This window comes from Paroedura picta, chromosome 16 (assembly GCF_049243985.1).
Source record: "Paroedura picta isolate Pp20150507F chromosome 16, Ppicta_v3.0, whole genome shotgun sequence".
Lineage (NCBI taxonomy): Eukaryota > Metazoa > Chordata > Lepidosauria > Squamata > Gekkonidae > Paroedura > Paroedura picta.
The window spans coordinates 25347177-25359621 of record NC_135384.1 but is presented as its reverse complement, the minus strand read 5'-3'; the positions used below and the strand labels follow the sequence as shown (position 1 = coordinate 25359621).

General features: G+C 48.1%; 1 protein-coding gene across 2 annotated transcripts in view; it reads right to left on the bottom strand.

Moving 5' to 3' along the window:
- Window positions 1-12445, bottom strand: part of ASIC2 (acid sensing ion channel subunit 2) — a 399189-nt gene that overhangs the window by 272464 nt on the left and 114280 nt on the right. The gene's annotated exons all lie outside the window — the stretch shown is intronic.

Below are 12445 nucleotides of genomic sequence, written 5' to 3'. Positions count from 1 at the left end.
TAGTCACTACGCTCCATTCATCTCCATCCGAGCATGGAAGCGTCCCCACAAATGACCGGCCGTTCGGTCCTCAGACCTGAGAATTTAAATTCAATCTCCTATTCCTTAATTACATTACATTCTACTATTCATTACATTACATTGCAATCCATTATTCAATTCTATTATCCCAAATAAGAATTCAAATAAAACAAAGAGGACATATGACCCTTCCAGGGGATTGTTAGGGGCTGGATGAAGTTAGCGTATGTAGTGAGATATGAAAGTCCTGAGGATTCCATCGTTTCGAGTGCTGTAATAATGTGCAACTCAGCAATTCCCCTTTTCAGTCTGTTCTTGAAGGTCTTTTGTCATAAAACCGCTACTTGGAGGACCCCCATTTTATGTCCTGGAAGGCTGAAGTATTCTCCTACAGGTTTCTTGGTCCTGTAATTCTTGCTGTCAGGTTTGTATCCATTTATTCTTTGATGGAGAGTTTGACTCATTTGCCCTATGTAGAGAATGGAAGGGCATTGTTGGCATTTAATGGCATATACAACGTTAGAAGATTAACTTGCAAATAAGCCTTGGATGGTGTAGGTGATGTTAGGTCCAGCGATTGTGCTTTCTTGGTGTATAAGTTCCACAGGGCCTGCAAAAGAGGGCTCTTCCGCCAGGCATTTGGTTGAGGTCGATCCAAACCACCGCTTCCAGTTGGCCCCCAAGCTCCCCCCCACCTACGACCAACACTAATTGGTTTAACCCACTGGGTCCCAGTAAGAGTTAAGCTGACGCTCTCTCAATTTCTATTTTATAATGTTATTGTTTTTGATCTTGTTAAGCTATTATTGTTATATTGTTATTACTGTTACCTGTTACCATATGTTAATTGCATCTCCTCCTGTTTTCTGTAAACTGCCCTGAGTCCTCGGGGAGGGCGGTATATAAATATAACAAACAAACAAACAAACAAATAAATTTTTAAAAGCCATTTTTTGTCCCTTCTGGGATGCTGTAGTTGTGGCCGTGGGTAAGGAGGAGCCAGGTCAGGACGGCCCAACTCTTCCCTTCCCCACAGCCCAGGCCTGACATAGGCCCCATCAAGGCCCAGGATGAACAAGAGCCTGAGTCAGGCCAGGCCTGGGATGGCCCCTGTCTGGCAACGATGTCATCTAGAACCAGGAATTTGACCTGCCACTGGACGAGCAGTGGGTCAGGGCAAATTCCCAGTGCAAAAATCGTCAAAGACATCTTTTTGAAGTCTAGGTACCAAGATTCTGCTCTGCACCGAGGGCCGTCCTAGGCAGGCACCTAAGCTTTGCCAAGGGCTGATGGCCACCGTGGGGAGACGTTACTTGCTCAGATGGCGTATTATAGAATGGATCATCCCAGGCTCTGTTCCAGCAGTTTGTGCCTAGAGTATCTCTCTGGCAATCCAAGCACGCATCCTGGATTTAGCACCGGATATCGAGAGGAGCAGAATGTCTCCCTTGGACAAGAAAGGACAATTGGAAAATAACAACAGACCCAATGATAAATATTAATAATCAACAGTCAAAGCCGGAGAGCTAATGGGCCACTCGCTCAGTGCACCAATAAAAGTGGCGCCCGAGCCATTAAGTGAAATTACACCTGCTATAAATACATCCGGCATTCCTGCTCCAATGTTGAAGGGAGGGGACCCATTACAGAATGCAGCGCTGCTTTAATTAAGAAAAAATGCTCCTCTACAAGCGGACAATCTATGGCAGGTTAATTAAAACGTTATTTGTTTTAAAAGCCCATTTATAGGCTCCGCCTGAAATCGCTTGGCTCGCTTCCTTTATTTCTACCAACGAATACGAAGACAGTTGTTCCTTCAAATGGAACCCACTGTAGGAAAAGGAGATCCATCCCCTGGTTCAGCGTCTGAGTGACCGTCACGCAGAATAAAGCTGCAGGCATCAACAGAGCAAGCAAAGTGCCCCCACCCCACCCCTGTACTTTCGTTGGTGAAGAGAGAGTTTGCTACTGAAAAGATTCTTGGGGGGGGAAGGGAAGAAACTGAGTGTGCAGGATTTGCCCCATAGGTCCCCAGTCCTCTGAATTCCCTCCTTGCTTTGTGCTCCAGAATCAAAGCATTGGGTTGCTTGTTTCCCTTCGCTAGGGCTCTCTCTGCCTGTGTGCAAGAAGAGCAAGCGTGCAAACTCTACACCAGGGGTAGTCAAACTGCGGCCCTCCAGATGTCCATGGACTACAATTCCCAGGAGCCCCTGCCAGCGAATGCTGGCAGGGGCTCCTGGGAATTGTAGTCCATGGACATCTGGAGGGCCGCAGTTTGACTACCCCTGCTCTACACTTTTGCAAGACTGGATCCTGGGCAAGAAGTCTCTCCTAGCGGTACAAACTTCCTCCTGATATTTCTTGGGGAGCCCACATGTTTTACGAAGATTGAGTGCCAGATGTGGGGGAGGAAGAGCGACATGGGGAACCAGGAAAGGAGTGCCAGAAGCAGGGAGGGGGCCTTACTGTCTAAACCGTGACCAGATGTGTGGAGGGAGATCCCTTCCTTTCTCCCTATTTACAGCGTGGAACAGTATGACGGAGCGGATGAACACGGCCCATAAATAAATAAGCAGACAAGTCCTAATAATACTTTTAGTTCTCTGTTTCAACAACTAATTATCTGGAGGAGGGAGGAATTGGCTTTGGTCTTCCAGCGTGCAAGCGACACGCTGTAATGACTCTCTCTTTGTTTCCCTAGCATTAATTATTTAAAATGTGGATACTCTGTTGTGTTGTGAAGGGAGGAGGCAGGTCTTAGAGGAGAGAGAGAGAGAGGAAGGGAAGGGGAGCCGCATACAGTTGCAACAGGGTACAGATCAGGAGCAGAGATGCAAGATTTGGGAAGGCGGCCTTACCTTCGATCAGCTTCTGTTCTGGGATCCCTGCTGAGATCCCCACCTGCGGGACCCATTCTGCACACGTCAGATAATGCACTTCCAGTGTTTTTGCTGCTGGATTTTCCTGTGCAGAAACAGGAATATCTGCTTCTAAAGTGCATTCAATGTGCATTATCCAACGTGTGCAGAATGGGCTTTATCTATTTATTTACTTGTTTGCTTTGCTTTTTGTTTGTTTATGGATTTATTTCCCGCCACTCTCTTGCAGTGGTTAACCGTCATAAAGCATAAAACCCACAAGCATAAAACATACGCCCCCCCCAAATTAAAACCCACAATTACTAAGAACCAGGCAGCAGCATAAAACCCTTCCTCCCGCCCCCCGCCCCCCCCAACATTCCCACACCCGGTGCCTCAAGGGTGATCTCGGGTGCCTGTCCCAAATGAACTTACATATATAAATATGCAGATGGGTGGATGTATGAAGGGGCCCTCTAATCCTCCACACCCCGTCATCAACCAAAACCTGGTGGAAGAGCTCATTCCACTAGGTCATAATTAGGCCAGGCAAACCTCCTGTGGGCCAGGAACCAATCTTGGGGCCAAGGGCCAGGAACCAATCTCTGGAACGAATCTTGACTACTAGGGCTGCTGTCCATTGGCCCAGCTCCAGGGTTCTAGGACAAGGGTAGTCAACTTGTGGTCCTCCAGATGTTCATGGACTACAATTCCCATGAGCCCCTGTTATAGGAGACTCTGGGCCAGGTAGTGGGCCCCGTAAACTAGGGGAAGACAGTGTCATGAGCCAAGAATTCTCTTCCACTGCATCTCTGGATGCTTCATGCCATATTGGGGAAAGGTGGCGTGGTTGAAGTGGCAGCCACAACAAATGGCCAACTTTGCCAGCTGCCCCACGCCCGTTTTAATTTTCCTCCAAGCTGCATCCTGTCTCAATTCCAAGGGGGAAGAGGAGTGAAAGACACAAAGCAGAGAGCTGAGCGATTAAAGACCCCAAAGGCTGAAAGCAACAGGGAAGAGAGAGAGAGAGAGACTCGCTGTTTGGTAACACTTTACCTCGCCTTTCCTCCGAGGAGCTCCGAGCTGCACTGAAGCCTCAATACAATTACACAATTAAACCAGTGGGTCAAAAATGCGCTCTAGCGGGGGTGTCCAAACTGTGGCTCTCCAGATGTCTGTGGACTACAATTCCCATGAGCCCCTGCCAGCATGGTGGCAGAGGCTCATGGGAATGGTAGTCCATGGATATCTGGAGAGCCATGGTTTGGCCACCCTTGTGATACAGAAGTAATCTTTGACTGGCAAGATTTAAAGGACATGGAGACACGAACTGTAAACCTTCAGGTGCAGGGGGTTGGACTAGATGACCCATGAGGTCCCTTCATGATTCTGTGTTTCTAGGAGGCTGGACACAAGGTACTATATGTTTTGCTAGTAAGCCATACTCTGTATGTCACGGCCTCGGACAGCAAGCATAATGCCCCAGCCTTGCATCGTGATATCTCCGTTATTTTTCAGACACCAACAGCGTCATCTTGTCAGGTTCTTTAACTTGACATGAGAATAATTTTACGTTAAAAATGAAAACTTTTTAAAAATAACAAAAATTCAAACCATACAGAGCTTTGTCTGATGTTTTCACACTCGTCGTGCGAGGATCCAATTCTTGCAGCTTTTTTTTTTTTGTTTCCATTGGCAGGATCGATCGACCCTGTTCTATAAAAGCTGATTAATTCAATGGGCAAGAACGCCCCAGGTGCTCCCCGGCAAGGGTAATGTCCGTAAACTGAGGCACACAATAGAGAGAGGGAGACTTTTCTCCAAGCTGCGCTGTTAAGCAGTGATTAGCTTGATGCTCCATTAGCCATGAATAAAGGCCTCACCAAGACAGGCAGAACTATTGTCTGCACCACAGAAGAGTGGGAAGCAAATCCCAGGGGGCTGGAAACTTGGATTCAAATGGGAGACAATCATAGGCAATCATTATCTTCCAATACAGAAAGGAAACAAGGTTCAAACCACAGTCTCCAAGATGGCAAGCGTTGCCTTATGCTTATCCCAGATGTGTAACATCTGGCAATGTTAGGGAATGGTATTTTGCACATGCTCAAAGCCACCTTCTCAGTTACTTTGCCTGGTTACAGAGCGAGCCCTGGTTTTGTTTGAATTTTTAAGGGAGTTGATGTACTGCCTCCCCAGAGACCTAAAATAACCTACAAGAACCCTCAAGCTGTCTAAAAACTATTTCTCAAACCGTTTTCAGGTTAGAGCAGTGATACCCACTCTGTGACTTGGGACCCAAATGTGGTTCTTGGACAGGCCAATTCTGGTGCTTCTGCGTATTTTTGCCCACTGTGGATCCCATATCGTTTCCCAAGAAAGTGAGCAATGACATAGCCCAGTAGGGCTTGTGGTTAGCTGGTGGCAGCCAGCTACTTAGGCACTGCCAAACTACTCGGACTGTGAGGAAAAAGCTTGGTGTAGTGGAGTCATGGGCTAAAACTACCTGTAGAATGGCTAGATATCAGGAAGAGGAGTTGGTTCTTATATGCCACTTTTCACTACCCAAAGGAGTTTCAAAGCAGCTTACAATAACCGCCTTTTCTTCCTCTCCCCACAACAGACACCCTGGGAGGTAGGTGAGGCTGAGAGAGCTCAGGGAAAACTGCTCTATCAGTACAGCTCTAACAGGACTGTGATGAGCCCAAGGTCACCCAGTGGGCTGCACGTAGGGGAGCGGGGAATCAAACCCAGCTTGCCAAATTAGAAATCGCCGTTCTTAAGCCTCACACCAAGCTGGCTCTCTGCCATTCTATTTTTAAAAAGGATTCTGGCTACAGCTTCGGACACTGCAATGTTTTTCACATTCCCCCAAGCAGCATGTCTCCAGATCATGAGATCCCTGGAACAGCTGTACGCCCAGAAGATTTCCACGCGGAGTGCAAGGGACACGAAGCAGCGAACTGCATTCTGCGCAGATGTGCGGCTGAGCGAGTTGGTGCTGAAGAGGAGCATTTGATCTCTGCAGAGGGCCCAGCAGGCAAGGAGCTTCTAATTATGAAAATGCTGGTTGAAGATACACTGTGATATATTGAGCAGGAAGGAGGGGGGGCGTTCCAAGCTTGACAAGGGAGCTCCTCTTAGGCTCCGTCCTCACGAACAACCTGGGTTTACCCATCAAAACTGGCCAAACTTCCCTTTCAGGCACTGAGCCCTGATAATGTGCCTGAGGGTAATTCCCTCTTTTGCCTTGACTGTTAAAGCAAATATTGCACAGGAAAAACGAAGGAATCACGGTTGGCTAGACTTGCAAATTCATTTTCCGTCTCCCTCTGTGTGGCACCAAGAAGCAAGCCGGAACAGGAGGAAAAAGCATCAGCATAGAATCATGGAATCCTAGAGTGGGAAGGGACCTCCAGGGCCATCTAGTCCAACCCCTTGCAAAATGCAGGAAATTCAGAACTTCAGAACTGCCCACCCCTATTTCATGCAGCCCTTCCTGCTCTGCTTGCTGCCCCCATCCCCTGTCCCTCCCCCTTTTCTCTGCCCCATCTGTACAAAAGCACGGATGTAACTAGGGTTACCAGCTCTGCAAGGAAGGGCTCATGGGAATGGTAGTCCATGGACATTTGGAGAGCCACAGTTTGGCCACCCTGCCCTATACTGTGGGATTTCCCCTTCGCCCATGCAGGGGGAAATTCTCCAGCAGAAGCAGTCCACATTTATACATCTCCAGTTATACATCACGAGAAAGTGGTGACACCTTGAGATTTACATATGTGATCTTTGCATATCTTTGGGGCCCTTAGCAGGATTTGTTTTATATGTTATCCCTGGCCTGGATCGTCCAGCAATTCAGTCACGGTTTTATTTATTTATTCGTTTGTGTTTACATTTATAGGCTCTCGAGCTAGCTCAGCTCCTGCCACGATGTTCCTACTGCATGCACGCTATCCCTCCGCACAACGACCCTCTCTTCTCCTCTCCTGCGTCCCCCCCCCCAACCATGAGAGAGAAAGAGCCACAGAGGACTTAATAGCAGGCAAATTGCAGCTAGGCTAACGATGCCACGGAGGTGAAGGGCAACTGCTGTATATTGATCGGGGTTAATGAGCCGGAAAAGCGAAATTACAGGCCCTCTGGACTTTTATGCATTGAGGACGTGAGCCCCGTAGGGTACCTCGCTCCACCCGCAATTCACCCTTGCCACGCTGTTCTGATGGGCAGGACTTCCCGGCGGAGTTTTATGTCTCCTGGTTTTATCAGTGGGCATGAAGATCAGGGAGGCTTACGCTGGCAGGGGCTCATGGGAATTGTAGTCCATGGACATCTGGAGGGCCGCAGTTTGATTACCTCTGGGTTAAAGTATTAGACTGCAAAACCCAGGTTCAGATCCCCTCTCTACCTCAGAAGTTTGCTGGGTGACCTTGGGCCAGCGACATCCCCTCAGCCAAACCTACCTCACAAGGATGTCGTGAGGATAAAACTGAGGAGACGAATGTGAGGTGCTTCGGGCCCCGTCGAGGAATATTCTTAAATACATTAGAGATGTGTTTTGGAACACTTTTGGAGGTTCTCCTCCTTTTTTCTGTTTTTTGCTCTGGTTCCCCCCATGCTCCACTCTTTTCCTGGCTTGTATGAGGACCGTTGTCTTTCACCCTTCTCCTTGCTTGTCTCCCTCAGAGAAAGAGATTGGGAGAGAGAAGACAGAAGAGGATACTGGATCTCATCAGACAGCCTTGCCTGATAGCTTGGAGAGCAAGGCAACATCTGGATGGACCAACAGTTCATAAGGCAGACTGATAGAATCGTAGCGTTAGAAGGGACCTCCAGGGTCATCCAGTCCAACCCCCTGCACAATGCAGGAACTCACAACTACCTGCCCAAATGATCTCCCCACCACAAATCTCCCGAATCTAGCCTGACCTGGAGGAAATTCACCTCCCATTCCACAGTGGCGATCAGCCATTTCCTGGGCAGGCAAGGAAGGGCCCTGAGAGACAAACACCAGCACATCCCTTATGCACATCCAAATATTCTTCATTTACCTGAAGGCTCCATCTCAAATGGGGATTTTGACGGTTGAAAGAATGGGTCTTGTATTGGAATATTTCCAGAGGGCTCATGTTCCATGTTTCTCAGGAAGAGATATTGCTTTATAGATTTTAGGACTCCAGCACAGACATAGGGGGGATCTCCCCCTTCCCAAAAGAACATATTTGTTTAGGCCTTAGCGGAATGACACTGCCTGGCCATCGACCTCCTGTTCCCCAGAGCAAGAGAAGCGCAGCATTCCCACGAAAAGAGCCCCCGTTCTTTAAAGCATTCAGCCAGCACCCTCCTGTGGCTAAACTGAACCAAACAGAAACTGCAGGGCTGCATTGAGGACACTGTAGGCGCTTCTGGTGCCTGAGAGACAGTCAGGTCTGGGAAATTATCACGGAGCTGGAACATTTTCCTATGTGGAAAAGCTAAACATGTTTGGGCATGTTTCTTGCAGAGATGTGGCGATGAGAAAAGGTAGATGAAATCACAGAGTGCAGTGGATTTTCTGCCCTTTCTCCTTGCTTTTCTCCCTTTCTGAACTATACCCGTGTGTGTTTTCGCACGAAAGTGAACTGGGCTCCACCCTGGCCATTTTGAAAGCAGGAAAATGACACCGAGGAAGGCTTAAAAGCCCCCTCCCTTTATGTCACCTTTCTGGTTTGAATCGGGACCCCTTTTCTCAGATTAGCTGTTTTTATTTATCATTTAATGTATACCCTGCCACTCCCCACACAGTCGGCCCGAGGCGGCTTGCAACAAGATAAAACAATAAAATGTAGCCATTTCCATTATTTTATTTTTAAAAACCTTCGGTTAATTCCCAATAAATACAATATCACAATCTAAAACTCCAGCAGTTGGCGGAACAACATTCTTTCCCTATTCCAGTCGTTAGATCACATACCCTGAGCCTCCGAGGAGGGCGGTATATAAATTAACATAAATAAATAAAAATACCCCAAACTGCATTGCATCCACTGTATGATATAAGCAGGCAGATCTTATCACATTGCTTTCCACTAGGCGGAACCTCCAGTTCGTAAATCCCGGGACAAAAACATGCTTGGAGGTCCCTATACAGAAGCCCCAGCATAGCCCTCTTTAAGTATTTGAAAGGTTGTCACTTGGAGGAGGGCAGGACGCTGTTTCTGCTGGCTGCAGAGGAAAGGACACGCAGTAATGGGTTTAAACTTCAAGTACAACGATATAGGCTAGATATCAGGAAAACAATTTCACAGTCAGGTGGTGAGCTCCCCCTCACTGGCAGTCTTCAAGCAAAGGTTGGATACACACTTTTCTTGGATGCTTAGGGCTGATCCTGCGTAGAGCAGGGGGTTGGACTAGATGGCCTGTATGGCCCCTTCCAACTCTATGGTTCATATCAGACCATGCATTCTGGACAGACGAGAAGGGCAAGCTTTTGACACAATCGCTAACCAACTTCTGATGGCGGACTATTTTAGTCGGTGGTGCACCAGAAAGCTTCCCACTGCCTAGCAGTTCAAAAGCAACAAATCGATCCCTCAATCGATCAATATAATGCAATTTCTTAGGCGGAGGTGCCAGCGTCCCCTGTTATTGATTTCACATCCCCAGTTATTGACCCCCAGTGAGAGAAGGCTTTGAAGGGCAGGGCAGGGCAGGGCAGGGCAGGGCAGGGCGTGGGAGCAGAGGGGAGCTGTCATGCCCCCCCCCCCCGTTCAGTGATGACAATTCCTCAGAGGAAGCAGGGGGGCTGGTTTCTCAGAGGGTTGGGAGCTCAGCAGATGAAGGCATGCAAAAGCCGATGAGGCACAGCCCCAGCCAGGGGATCGGAGCAGCTTGCCTGTTAAAGCGACAGGCTCTAAAGAGAGTAGTTCTTCCGACTCACCCCAAGCAGCCAAACGCTGTTGGTAAAGGCTCCCCACGTGCGTACTAAGTGTGCAAGAGAGCCTGACAGCGATTGATTGCAGATGCTGAGCCTGATTTAAGGAACAGCCATAAAGAGGGCAGTGTGGATGCAACGACTCAGTTCTTGACTCCACGCTCTTGTTTTTGAACTCCTTGACAATCCTGAACTGGGAACAACGACTCTGTCTCTGGGCACTCCCCTGTGGGTTTCTGGCCTTCTTGGCTTGGACTCTTCGGTTTGATTTTGGACTCTCTCTCTGCTCCGATAATCCCCCTAGCGTCTGACTCCTGACTTCTTATGACTGTGATCTTGGGCATTCCCCTATGTGCAGAGTCCACATCTGCAAGAAGCCTCAGCTTTAAATTAGTGACCTCAAATGGTTCTTGCTCCCGGCTTCCCTCCTGACCCAGCGCTAAACTGCACCCAGCAGCACAGTGGGTGCACAAGAACAGAGATAAAACTCTGGGTTTCTACTATATCAACCAGTGGACCCTATGTGGGTGGTTGTGGAGGGCTTTTTCTCTTTGTTTTCTCCCATCAGGAAGGTGGGATTTTATGTGGTTTGGGGGATTTTATGGGGTTTTATATAATCTGACTCAAGTCCTATCAAGGAGGTAGGTAGAAGTGCAACTAATAAATAAATAAAATTTAACACACACACTGATTTCCAGTTTGATTTGGGGTAGTCTATTCATCTGTACCAGCTCACCCAGGTATGGCCAGACTTAAATTCCAGCATCAACCTCCCCCAAAATTGTCCCAATCTGGTGGGTGTGGCTAGCTCCAATTGGTGATATAGGAATGCCATAGATCAGCTTTCTCAACGTTTTTACCATTGAGAACCCCCTGAGGTATTCCTCAGGCTTCAACAGACGCCAGAAGTGGCATCATCATGCATAATATGGTCGGGAAGCACAGCTGTGGACACACCCACTTGGAGCCCCTCCCCTTCCCACCCCCTCCAGGCCAATCATTGGCCATTTGGGGAGGGGGGGCAGGTCAACATGACCATATACGGTCTTATCATCCAAGAAATGTTTATCAAATTTAAAACATATATGACAAAATCATGTGTGTGTGTGTGTGTGTGTGTGTTCCACCCAATTTCCTCCTGGCCAGATTGACCAGGGATTCTGATTGAGGGGGCATCATCTGGGCATTAAATTAGGGTCACTGTGAGTGGGCAGGTAGCTGTGAATTCCCTGCATTCTGCCAGGGGTTGGACTAGATTACTCTGGAGGGCCCTTCTAACTCTACAATTCTATCAATCTGCCTCATGAACTGTTGGTCCATCCATATGTTGCCTTGCTCTCCAAGCTATCAGGCAAGGCTGATGAGATCCTTTATCCTCTTCCTTTTCCTCTCTTCCAATCTCCTTCTCTGAGGGAGATGAGCAAGGAGAAGGGTGAGAGAAGGGTGAGTTGTGAATTTCCTGCATTCTGCAGCGGGTTGGACTAGATGACCCTGGAGGTCCCTTCCAACTTTATGATTTCATGATTCATTCGGGAATCTCTTCCAGGGCTGCCAAGGAACCCCCGGGTTTCACAAAACCCCGGCTGAGAAAGCCTGATGTAGGCAGAGCTGATTATTCAACAGCATTACCACTGCATTACTAACACTACCCTTGTGGATGGATGGATAAGGTTATTGTTGCCGAAGCTCGAACCATCACAACTATACAAACAAGGGATAAAAATATCTCACTAAAAACAAGTGGTTGCAATCTTCCCTTGTCCACAATACTATATGAAAATAAAATTACGAGCACAGGTCAAAGAGAGTGAAGCAGAATGAAAAGAGTGGTGTGCATCAAAGAGATTGAGGATTCCTCGGCCGTACTTGAGTGCTACGCTTGCGATGAACCTGTGGGATCGCGGCCACAAGATGAAATGATGATTGCCAGCTTCAAGATCCATCTTTCTGAGGACGCTTTCGGTACAATGCCTTAATCTCCGTTCCTTTCGGAGTGTAGCCTATGAATATCACTGAAATGGAGGCACACTCTTTCCTGGGCAAGCTGTACAATATTATTATTGTTATTACCATCTCCAATTTTAGACAGTGGCTGTCAGAGGAGAGGGAATGGTCTTGGGGTTCTCGGTAAAGCACAGAACACATTGATGGTGTGATTAGGTAGATAGAATCCTAGAGTGGGAAGGGGGCCACACAGGCCATCTAGTCCCACCCCCCGCTCAATGCAGGATCAGCCTCAAGCATGCAGGATAAATATCCATCCAGCGGCTGCCTGAAGATTGCCAGTGAGGCAAAGCTCCCCACCTCCTGAGGTAGCCCATTACACTGCTGAACTAGACTCCTAGAATCCTAGAGTGGGAAGGGTCCATGCAGGCCATCTAGTCCCACCTCCTGCTCAATGTACAACCAGCCTAAAGCATCCAGGATAAGAATCTGTCCAGCTGCTGCTCGAAGACCACCAGTGAGGGGGAGCTCACCACCTACTTAGGCAGCCCATTCCTCTGCTGAACGACTCGGACTGTGGAAGAGATTTTCCTGATATCTAGCCAGTACTGTTCTACCCAAAGTTTAAACCCATTCCTTTGGATCCTCTCCTCGGCCGCCAACCGGAACCACTCCCTGCTCTCCTCCAAATGGCAACCTCTCAAATACTTAA